Source organism: Lipotes vexillifer, unplaced genomic scaffold, assembly GCF_000442215.2.
Source record: "Lipotes vexillifer unplaced genomic scaffold, Lipotes_vexillifer_v1.1 scaffold977, whole genome shotgun sequence".
Taxonomy (NCBI): Eukaryota; Metazoa; Chordata; class Mammalia; order Artiodactyla; family Lipotidae; genus Lipotes; species Lipotes vexillifer.
In genome coordinates this window covers 970,976-980,497 of record NW_006783088.1, presented here as the reverse complement: position 1 = coordinate 980,497, position 9,522 = coordinate 970,976, and the positions used below count along the sequence as shown (strand labels likewise).

At 43.9% G+C, this 9,522-nt stretch overlaps 1 pseudogene; it reads left to right on the top strand.

The window, feature by feature from the left end:
- Positions 1–8,340: 8,340 nt before the first annotated feature.
- LOC103075446 (olfactory receptor 9I1-like) lies at positions 8,341–9,297 on the top strand (annotated as a pseudogene).
- The last annotated feature ends 225 nt before the right edge of the window (positions 9,298–9,522 follow it).

The window sequence follows — 9,522 nt, the reverse complement described above, 5'->3', positions numbered from 1 at the left end:
AAGAGCAAGAAGCAGCTCTTGTTGAATCTCTAAGAAATTTGTAAAATTCTGGCAGGTATTTGGAATGTGGGGGTATTGACATTACAGAGAGAGCTGGAAACTACAGGTAGGCTCTAAAACAGAATGAGCTCCTTTGTGGGAGAATAATTTCCCCATCATTGGAATTGTTCCAGCTCCATAAAGATTGGTCAGAAAGGGTCACCATTAGCTCAAAGGCCAGCCATCAGAGATGCCCTAGACAGGATTTCTGCTGTGGGTGGGAGGTAAATCTCAGATTCCTGCAGTTGAGAGAGATCGTGAAGCTACTTTCTATGAGTGCTCACTAAGCCCCACTAAAACATAGAGAACCGAGGTCTTTCTTTTAGGACTGGTCAGCTGGGCACTGACTTTGGGAGAAGCTCTAAGGATGTTAGGAGGTGTAAAAACCCCATCCAGGGCTTCCCTGGTGGCGCAGCGGTTGAGAGTCCGCCTGCCGATGCAGGGGTCACCGGTTCGTGCCCTGGTCCGGGAAGGTCCCACATGCCGCGGGGCGGCTGGGCCCGTGAGCCATGGCCGCTGAGCCTGCGCGTCCGGAGCCTGTGCTCCGCAAAGGGAGAGGCCACAACAGTGAGAGACCCGCGTACCGCAAAAACAAACAAACAAAAAACAACCATCCAGAGCTAAAGAGACCTCACGCTGCTGCTCACGCTTTGTAAGGCTGGCTCTGTCCAGGTATCCCCATCACCAGAACTCCTCTCCCCTCCCAATCCCTTTAAGGTTGGGGGGGGGCGCAGTTCACCTGTTCTCACCACTCTCTGAGAGGCAGAGGGCTTGAGTACTTCTGGGGCAACAGAAAAGCTGTGCTAAGACTCTGAAAAGGTGAAGCAGCCTAAGCAGTAGAAAGAGTGTCTTGTCGGGCTGCAGGAGATCTGCACTCGCAACATTTTGCATTGGTGTTTGCTTCTGCGCAAGACCCTCCTCGTTTGGGGCCTCTTTTCCTCATCGCTACTTAATCTGTCTGAAGGCAAAAGGGCAGGACCATGACCTTTAGAAACACCTTTAAGTTGCAGGATTCTGCTTCACACTCTGTCCAGTGAGCAGATGAGGCAGAGTGAGCAGGCATTGGTGAAGGAGAAAGGTAAGAGATTTGAGGTCAGTGTTTGGACAGAATTTATATGCCATTGTAGGATCACAAAGTGAGGAAAATCTCAAGATGTCAACTTTTCAGATCTCCCCACGCCTCCACCTCCCGTCTTCAGGCAGGGCATCTGTATCACTATAACCACCAAGCTGAGGGATTGGGCGGTGCGGTGGAAAGGGTTCTGGGTCTCAGTTCTGGCTGCTTTTCTGTCTAGCTATGTGACCTTTGGACAAATCTGTTGACCTCTCTGAGTCCCCACTTTCCTCACCTCAAAATGGGTTATGTGAGAGTCAGATGGGATAATAGGAGTACAATGTTTTTAAGTGAGGGATCATGAAAGTCATTTGTAATTCGGGGGAGGGGAGTTCACACCTTCCATCGTATGCAAGAGAACCAATCTTTGTTGAGAACACAGGCCTTCTCATTTCGTCCTCGCAGCACTCCTGTGACTTGGGTAGTATTCATGTCCATCTTAGAGGTGAGACAGCTGAAGTCCAGATAATTTACATGACTGGCTGGAACTTGACCTCACTGTGATAGAACTTCAAAATATTCTGGTTCCATGACACCACGCTGTTTCTGCCTTTCTGCTATGTTCAGTGGGGCTGGCTGGAGAATACTTTCCTATGTATTTATAAGTTTAAATTCAACTAGTAAATGACCTATTAAAGTTTTCCGCCAAACAAGTTTCTGGGAAAAAGGGGAGCTCTTGAATAGTCTATTTTTATCTCTAGATTGAGCTCCTTTTTACCTGAACACAGAGTGTTGGTGGAAGAAACTGCTTTTTTTTTTTTTTTCACCGCTTAAGCATCCTTAGGACCCAAGTCCACCCTGACGCTTGGAGTGGCAAAGCATCTTGTACCTCGTTCCTTTATTCCTTTTTCCTCTTCAAATTACCACAAGCAGATGATGCCAGCTCTGTTCTAGTGGCACAGGGAGGATCATTGTCATCCAATGTCTGTGTAGCTCTATGTATGTACATCACTGCATCCCTAGTGGACAGTGCACTGCTGGGCACAGAATATAAAGGCAGATCCTTTAGAAATCTTTGTTGCATATTTCCAGCCGAGAACAAAGGCTACACAATTTTAGGCACGTCATACAAACTTTTATATCTTACCATTTTAAAATGTCTTTAACCCTGACTTGGAGGATCTAAGTGGATTAGTGTTGCTGAGCTATATAAATACTTTTCAGATCCATGGCTCTGTATTTTCCACAGTACGTGCTATTATAAAGCTGGTGTCTGGGCCCTTATAACAATCCCTTCCAAGTGCAAACCTATTACTTTGAGAATCATCTTCCCATAGATTTTCTCAATTAATCCATATTTAGCCTCTTGGCCCCTAGTCCAGTGTTTTCTCTGCTCTGAGATGCAGGTGGGGCATCTGCTAGACTTCTTCTCTTCTGAAACCCTCCTTAGTTTTCTGAAATTTAGTGGTGGTTTTGGGGAGGTTAATAAAATCCCAAAGAGCAAACAGTCTCATGGTCTTTCTCCTTCAGCTTTGGAATGTGTGAGTTAGATGTCTAGGTGTGTTTACTATTGACTGATATAAAAATCAAGCTGTGGGTCCTGAGCAGACATGACTAATGTGGGGGAAAGATAACCTAGAGTTAGTGGTTCACCAGGAAGTGTCTGGAAGTGAAATATTTCTGTGCCCAATCAACAATTAGATAGCAGGGCTTCCCTGGTGGCGCAGTGGTTAAGAATCTGCCTGCCAGTGCAGGGGACATGGGTTCGATCTCTGGTCCTGGAAGATCCCACATGCCGTGGAGCAACTAAGCCCATGCACCACAACCACTGAGCCTGCGCTCTAGAGCCCGCGAGCCACAACTACTGAGCCCGCGTGCCGCAACTACTGAAGCCCACATGCCCTAGAGCCCGTGCTCCACAACAAGAGAAGCCACTGCAGTGAGAAGCCCGCACACCGCAACAAAGAGCAGCCCCCACTCGCTGCAACTAGAGAAAGCCCATGCACAGCAACAAGGACTCAACGCAGCCAAAAATAAAGATAAATAAATTTATTTAAAAAAAAACAACAATTGGGTAACAGAACACTGAGAATGTGAAATGCTGACATTGATCAGTACTGTGGCATTAATGATGCCATTAAGGATTCCCTTTCTTCCTGTGCATGCTTAAAACCCAGCAATTTTAACTATTTTGTGGGCTTCAAAAACAGGAAACTGCTGCTTCAGTGTTCCATTCATATTTCCCCCGCAACTTAGTTTATCTAAATTGCCTGGGACTAAATATTTTCCTCTGAGGCCACACCGATCCATGGTTCCCCTCCCTGCCTAGAGATTTTGTGCAGCTACTGTTGGTTTTCTTTAATCATAATTATTAGGAAGCTGATTGGCTGTTCTATCTAGAATTATCAATTATTTTGGACCAGTTCAGAAGTTTAGACAAGGTATCACAAGGCAAGTTGGAACTCTTCTTGGAGAGAACGAATTTTCCAGCTCCTCTGAAGATCAGCAAATGCTTGGCAACCTTGATTTTCTTTAACATTTTCCTTTGCCTATTGAAAAATGGATGTACCTGATGCTAAAAAGGATCACATTAATGTGCATTATGGGTTAGGAGACCCTGCATGCTTCTCACTGTGCCTCAAAATGCAGTCCCACGTCACTATCTCAGAATTTGGGTTTATGAAGATTTCAGGAACTGGCTACAGTAGCAAAGACCTTGAGACCCCCCCTGAGCTTTCCATTTTCTCCCTTGAGCATCTGCCTTTCTTCATCATCCACAGATGGGTCTGATTTAGGCTGACCCACTGTTCGTGCACTGTGTTTCCAGAACCCATTTGGCAAAGTCCTCTGGCAGCACTGTTATTGGTCTGATGCTGATAGGGCTGATCATTCAGATGATCCTGGCTTTGGGCAAACAGGTGATTTTATTTTGTCTTGATTTATTCATCGATATCTCTTTCCAAAAGAGACTTAAAGTGGCTTATAAAGAGGGCGAGAGAGAGGCATGGACATATATACACTAACAAACGTAAGGTAGATAGCTAGTGGGAAGCAGCCGCACGGCACAGGGAGATCGGCTCGGGGCTTTGTGACCGCCTGGAGGGGTGGGATAGGGAGGGTGGGAGGGAGGGAGACGCAAGAGGGAAGAGATATGGGAACATATGTATATGTATAACTGATTCACTTTGCTATAAAGCAGAAACTAACACACCATTGTAAAGCAATTATACCCCAATAAAGATGTTAAAAAAAAATGCATGATATGCAGCAAGATAAAATAAATAAAAGATGAGGAGTGAGACTTGGACAAAGGGAAAGTACAGGTGGGAAATGTTGAGGAACCAGGAACAAGGTTGTTTCACGTGACTTTTGTCTTGACACTCAAACCTGTGCTAGAGGTGATGGTTCCTTGGTGGCTGCACACTCTTTTTTCTTTTTTTACATCTTTATTGGAGTATAATTGCTTTACAACGGTCTGTTAGTTTCTGCTTTATAGCAAAGTGAATCAGTTATACATATACATATGTTCCCATATCTCTTCCCTCTTGCGTCTCCCTCCCTCCCACCCTCCCTATCCCACCCCTCCAGGCGGTCACAAAGCCCCGAGCCGATCTCCCTGTGCCGTGCGGCTGCTTCCCACTAGCTATCTACCTTAGGTTTGGTAGTGTATACATGTCCACGCCTCTCTCTCGCTTTGTCACAGCTTACCCTTCCCCCTCCCCATATCCTCAAGTCCATTCTCTAGTAAGTCTGTGACTTAATTCCTGTTTCACCCCTAGGTTCTTCATGACATTTTTTTCCCCTTAAATTCCATATATATGTGTTAGCGTACGGTATTTGTCTTTCTCTTTCTGACTTACTTCACTCTGTATGCCAGGCTCTAGGTCCGTCCACCTCATTGTACACTCCTGATTAGAGTTTGATTCTGATGGTAGCCCTGTGCACCTCTTCTGCCCCCCCATCCCTGCAGGTGAGACAAGATCAATAAAGATGATGCTGCACAAAGGAGAACATGTGCAGTGTTTTCAGAACTGGGGTCATTTTCCAAAATCTATATTTAACTTATGTTTACTCTCCTCTTTGCCAAAACACAGACACTAATGTATCTAAAGCCTTGAAAAATTTCTGGCACTCACTAGAAGTTAACTCATTATTACCATACTCGTGAGCAATGGGATAGCTGTTGGGAACATGGCCTTGGAGTCCAACAGACCGTGGTTCAAATCCCAGCCTGGTGGTTTACCTACCACCAAATTACAGATTAAGTAATTTGATTCACCAAATTACTTAACCTCTGCAAGCCTCTATTTTCCAGTCTATAAATAAGGATAATAACAGTATCTGGCATTGGGGGATTGTGAAAAGTCAATGAGGCAGTTCATGTAAAACGCCTAGAACAGGATCTCACCCAAAGGGAGTGCTGTTTTAATGCCATTCTTCATTATTGTTATTAATACATGCCCTTTCCCTCTCTCACGGGACTTTTAAGAAGAGAAGAGAACCACCAAGTCGTAGAACAAGATGCAGTGTTTGAGGTTAGTGAGTGCAGCCTTCTCACATGAGGACACGGACCTGGAGATGGGAAAATATTTACTTGAGTTTACATAGTACATCAGCGGCAGACAGCAGATGTAACTTCAGGCCTCCAGGTGCTGTTTCCAGCCTTCCTACCATATACTCTCCCTGGCTCATCATAATCAGCGGCCCCTCCCCCACCATGACACTCTGCTCCGAAGGAGACTAGTCCCCCTCTCTCAGAGGAGATCTAAAAGTGTCTCTTAGGGGAGTGGTGGGATGAGGTGGGTCTCCCGACTTGTGCATCTCTGGCTGGGGTTGCCTGGAGCTCGGCTAGTGTCTCACTTCCTGGGTCAGAGTCATGAGCCATATGTTGGTTCATGGAAGCACAATGAATTTAGAGCCAAAGTCCTGGTGTGGTCTTGGGACAGTTGGTTTAACCATTTGAGCCTCATTGGACTCAGTAACAAAATGAGCATCAATGAAATTTCTGAATGTCAGAACAAACTAGTGGCTGAAAACTCATTTTTGTACCAGTTACGTGTATTGAGTATTTACCCGGTACTAAGCACAGCTTGTATTTCCATGAGTTATCTCTTTACCTCCCATAGCACAGCAGTACTGTTATTGCTGTTGCGTGGGTATTTAGTCTAAGACGCTAGAGGTCAAGTACCTTGCCCAAGGTCATACAAACAGAAATGACTGAGTTTGGAACAAGCTCTGTCTTCAGGGCCCATTTTCTTAGCCACTGTGCTATATTGCTGGGATTCCAGTCTTACCTTTACACTGAGTGATGGTAGGCTGATTACTGAGCCTCTAATGCCTTAGGGACTTCTCTCTGTATTAGGAGGTTGACACTTATGAACAAAGTTGCCTTGAGAGTGTTTCACAAGGACCGGAAGAACTCTGTAGGTTGTGTAATGGAAGTAGAGTGGTCCATTGCTGGTGTCTTCATTTTCTATTGTTTGTGGATAAATGATGTGTGCAAATAAGCATGAATAGTTACCCGATCCCTATCATATCTATGAAATATCACCTTTTCAATGAACCTTCCCTGATGATCCTATTTAATACCCCTCTCCATACTTTGGATCTCCCAAAGCTCTGTGTGTGTGTGTGTGTGTGTGTGTGTGTGTGTGTGTGTGTTTCATAGCACTTATCTTCTATCATGGTAAAAAATATACTTCTTTTTTTTTAAAAAAAAAACATATTTTGTATATGCCTCGCTCTTCTGCTAGAATGACCACACCACAAGGGAAAGATCATTGTTTGTGTTTTGTTCCAAGCAACCAGAAGCATGCCTAATGCATTGTAAGTTCTCAGCAGATTCTTATTGAATAATTAAATGAACATACTCTCTGTCCCTTTTTCTCCCGCTTTGGTCAAGATGATTTGTGTGAATTCCAAGAACACAGAGAGTTATCGTTTTGGTTGAAAGTCAGTATTATATTGGGCCCTAAGGTAAAAAAAAAAAAAAAAAAACTCCTAAATATTTACATTATCAGGAACTCAGTGGGGGAGGGGTAAACACCAGCTGTTGACGTTTATTTCATCATTAGATCAGGTTTTGCCAAACATTGGTGAAAGTTTCATTTTCTTATTTATCTAAAATCCTATGAAATCTTTCTCAAATTCAGTTTTTGTTTCAAGGATGGAAGGAGGACAAAAAGAATCACCTTTGAAGTCCACATTCAGTATTTCCAGTACCCCAACTGATCCGCATCCAAAGGTACTGAGACAAGATTGTCTAAATGTCTGGCAAGAGCTTCATCTCTATTAGAATTCTAAACTCGATGTGATGGCTTTGTCTATTAAGGAGCTTTGTCGGCTAATTCTGGAATGGCTTGATTCGTGATTCTTACTGATTGATAATGATCTGGCATTTTAAAATAATGGGACTGTTCCCTTGGAATAAGTGAATCTGGAAACCAGGCCATGTTGCTTGGCAGAAAGAGAGAGGAAGAAGACACTTGGCAGGCAACAGGCTTGCTCTTCACAGCTCTGTCTTGTATCCAAGCCCATTGGGTTCACGTGCACATCAAAACAACCACAGAGAGAGTTGATATTGGGACTCCAGGGAGCTGTGGACTTGGAGATAAGAAGATTCCAGAGTATTCATGAACCTAGAAGCATGTTATATTATTGCGGAATCTAGAAAAAAAATAATTCTAAGTGTGTGAATTGGACCAAGTGTTAGGTACAGTATATAAGTGATGTCCTTCACAGTAATATTGTGACATTGGCATTGACATTCTCATTAAGCCAACAAGGAGAATGAGGTTCAGAAAGTTGAATTAACTTGCCCAAGGTCTCAAGGGATGGAAACTTTGGTCTGATATCAAAGCCCATGTCCTTAGTTCTATACCACTAGGTTTTCTCCAACAAAGTGGTATTTTCTGGCTTTTCAGTGAGACTGATGAAGGTTTCCAATTTGCCACCTGTAAGAAGTTAGAAAATGTCTAAGGATCTGAGTTCTAGCTCTGGCTTTGCCTCTTTACTATGAAATCATGCACTAGTCACTTTACCTCTTTGACCCTCATATTATTCTCTCAAAAGTGGGATTAACAATATGTGCTTCCAAGGATCTCTGAAAGATCAAATGAAATAAAGTTTGTAAAAAATGTAAAATGAGTTACAAATCTCAAAGATTATTATCATTACTGAAAATGATCAAATCAAGCCATGCTCACCTTATTTTATCTTCAATGAGATTTAATTTTTTTATTTCAGTGGGCAATTTAGGATTCATGGCAGAAAATGGCACTGTGGTGACAGAATTCATTTTGATGGGGCTCCAGCTGTGGGCAGAGCTGCAGACGGGTCTCTTCTTTGTGTTTCTGGTCCTTTATCTCATCACCATACGAGGTAACCTGGGGATGATAGTGCTGATTCAGAGTGACCGTCGCCTCCAGACCTCCACATACTTCTTCCTCAGCCACCTTTCCTTTCTGGACATTTGCTGCTCTTCTGTTATTGTCCCTCAGTTGCTGGAGACCTTGGGTACTGATAAGAGGGTCATCACCTTTGAGCGCTATACCACCCAGTTCTTCTTTTTCACACTCTGTGCTAGTACTGAATGTTTCCTTTCGGCCGTGATGGCCTATGACCTCTACGTGGCCGTGTGTAACCCTCTCCTCTATGCCACTGCCAAGACACCTCAGACCCGCCTGGGGCTGGTGGCTAGGGCATATGGTGGTGCCATGGTCAATTCTGTGATCCGCACTGGGTGTACCTTCTCCATCTCCTTCTGTAAGTCCAACCATATGGATTTCTTCTTTTGTGACCTCTCACCTCTGCTGAAGCTTGCCTGTAGTGAGACCGGACCACGAGAACGGGTGATCTACCTCTTAGCTTTCTTGGTCATTACAACCAGCGTTTCAGTGATTTTTATATCCTAACTGTTCATCATTCTGGCTATTCTGAAGATTCGTTCAGCTGGGGGCAAAGCCAAGGCTTTCTCTACCTGTGCTTCTCACATAACTGCAGTGGCTCTTTTCTTTGGGACACTTATATGCATATAGCCGAAAGGTAACATGGGAAAATCCCTTGCGGAGGACAAGATTGCATCAGTATTTTACACTGTGGTCATCCCTATGCTGAACCCAATGATCTACAGCCTGAGGAACAAGGAAGTGAAGGAGGCTCTGAAGAGAGTTCTCAACAGGATGAGGGTTTCCCAAGTAGAGTAAAACTTGAGCTCCATCAATTCAGAAGTTCCTGCAAATCATCCTTTGGGCTTTTGGCTTGTCCTCTTAACCCAGGAACCAGATCTCATAATTACAAAAGCATACTGAGGCAAAAAAATGTAGATTTAGTTTCCAGGAATTTCTTTATTAGCTCTATGACATTGAGCCAGATATTCCCTTCCTCAGTTATCACATCAGTAAAAATTGCCTTGCTATGATTAAAGCCAG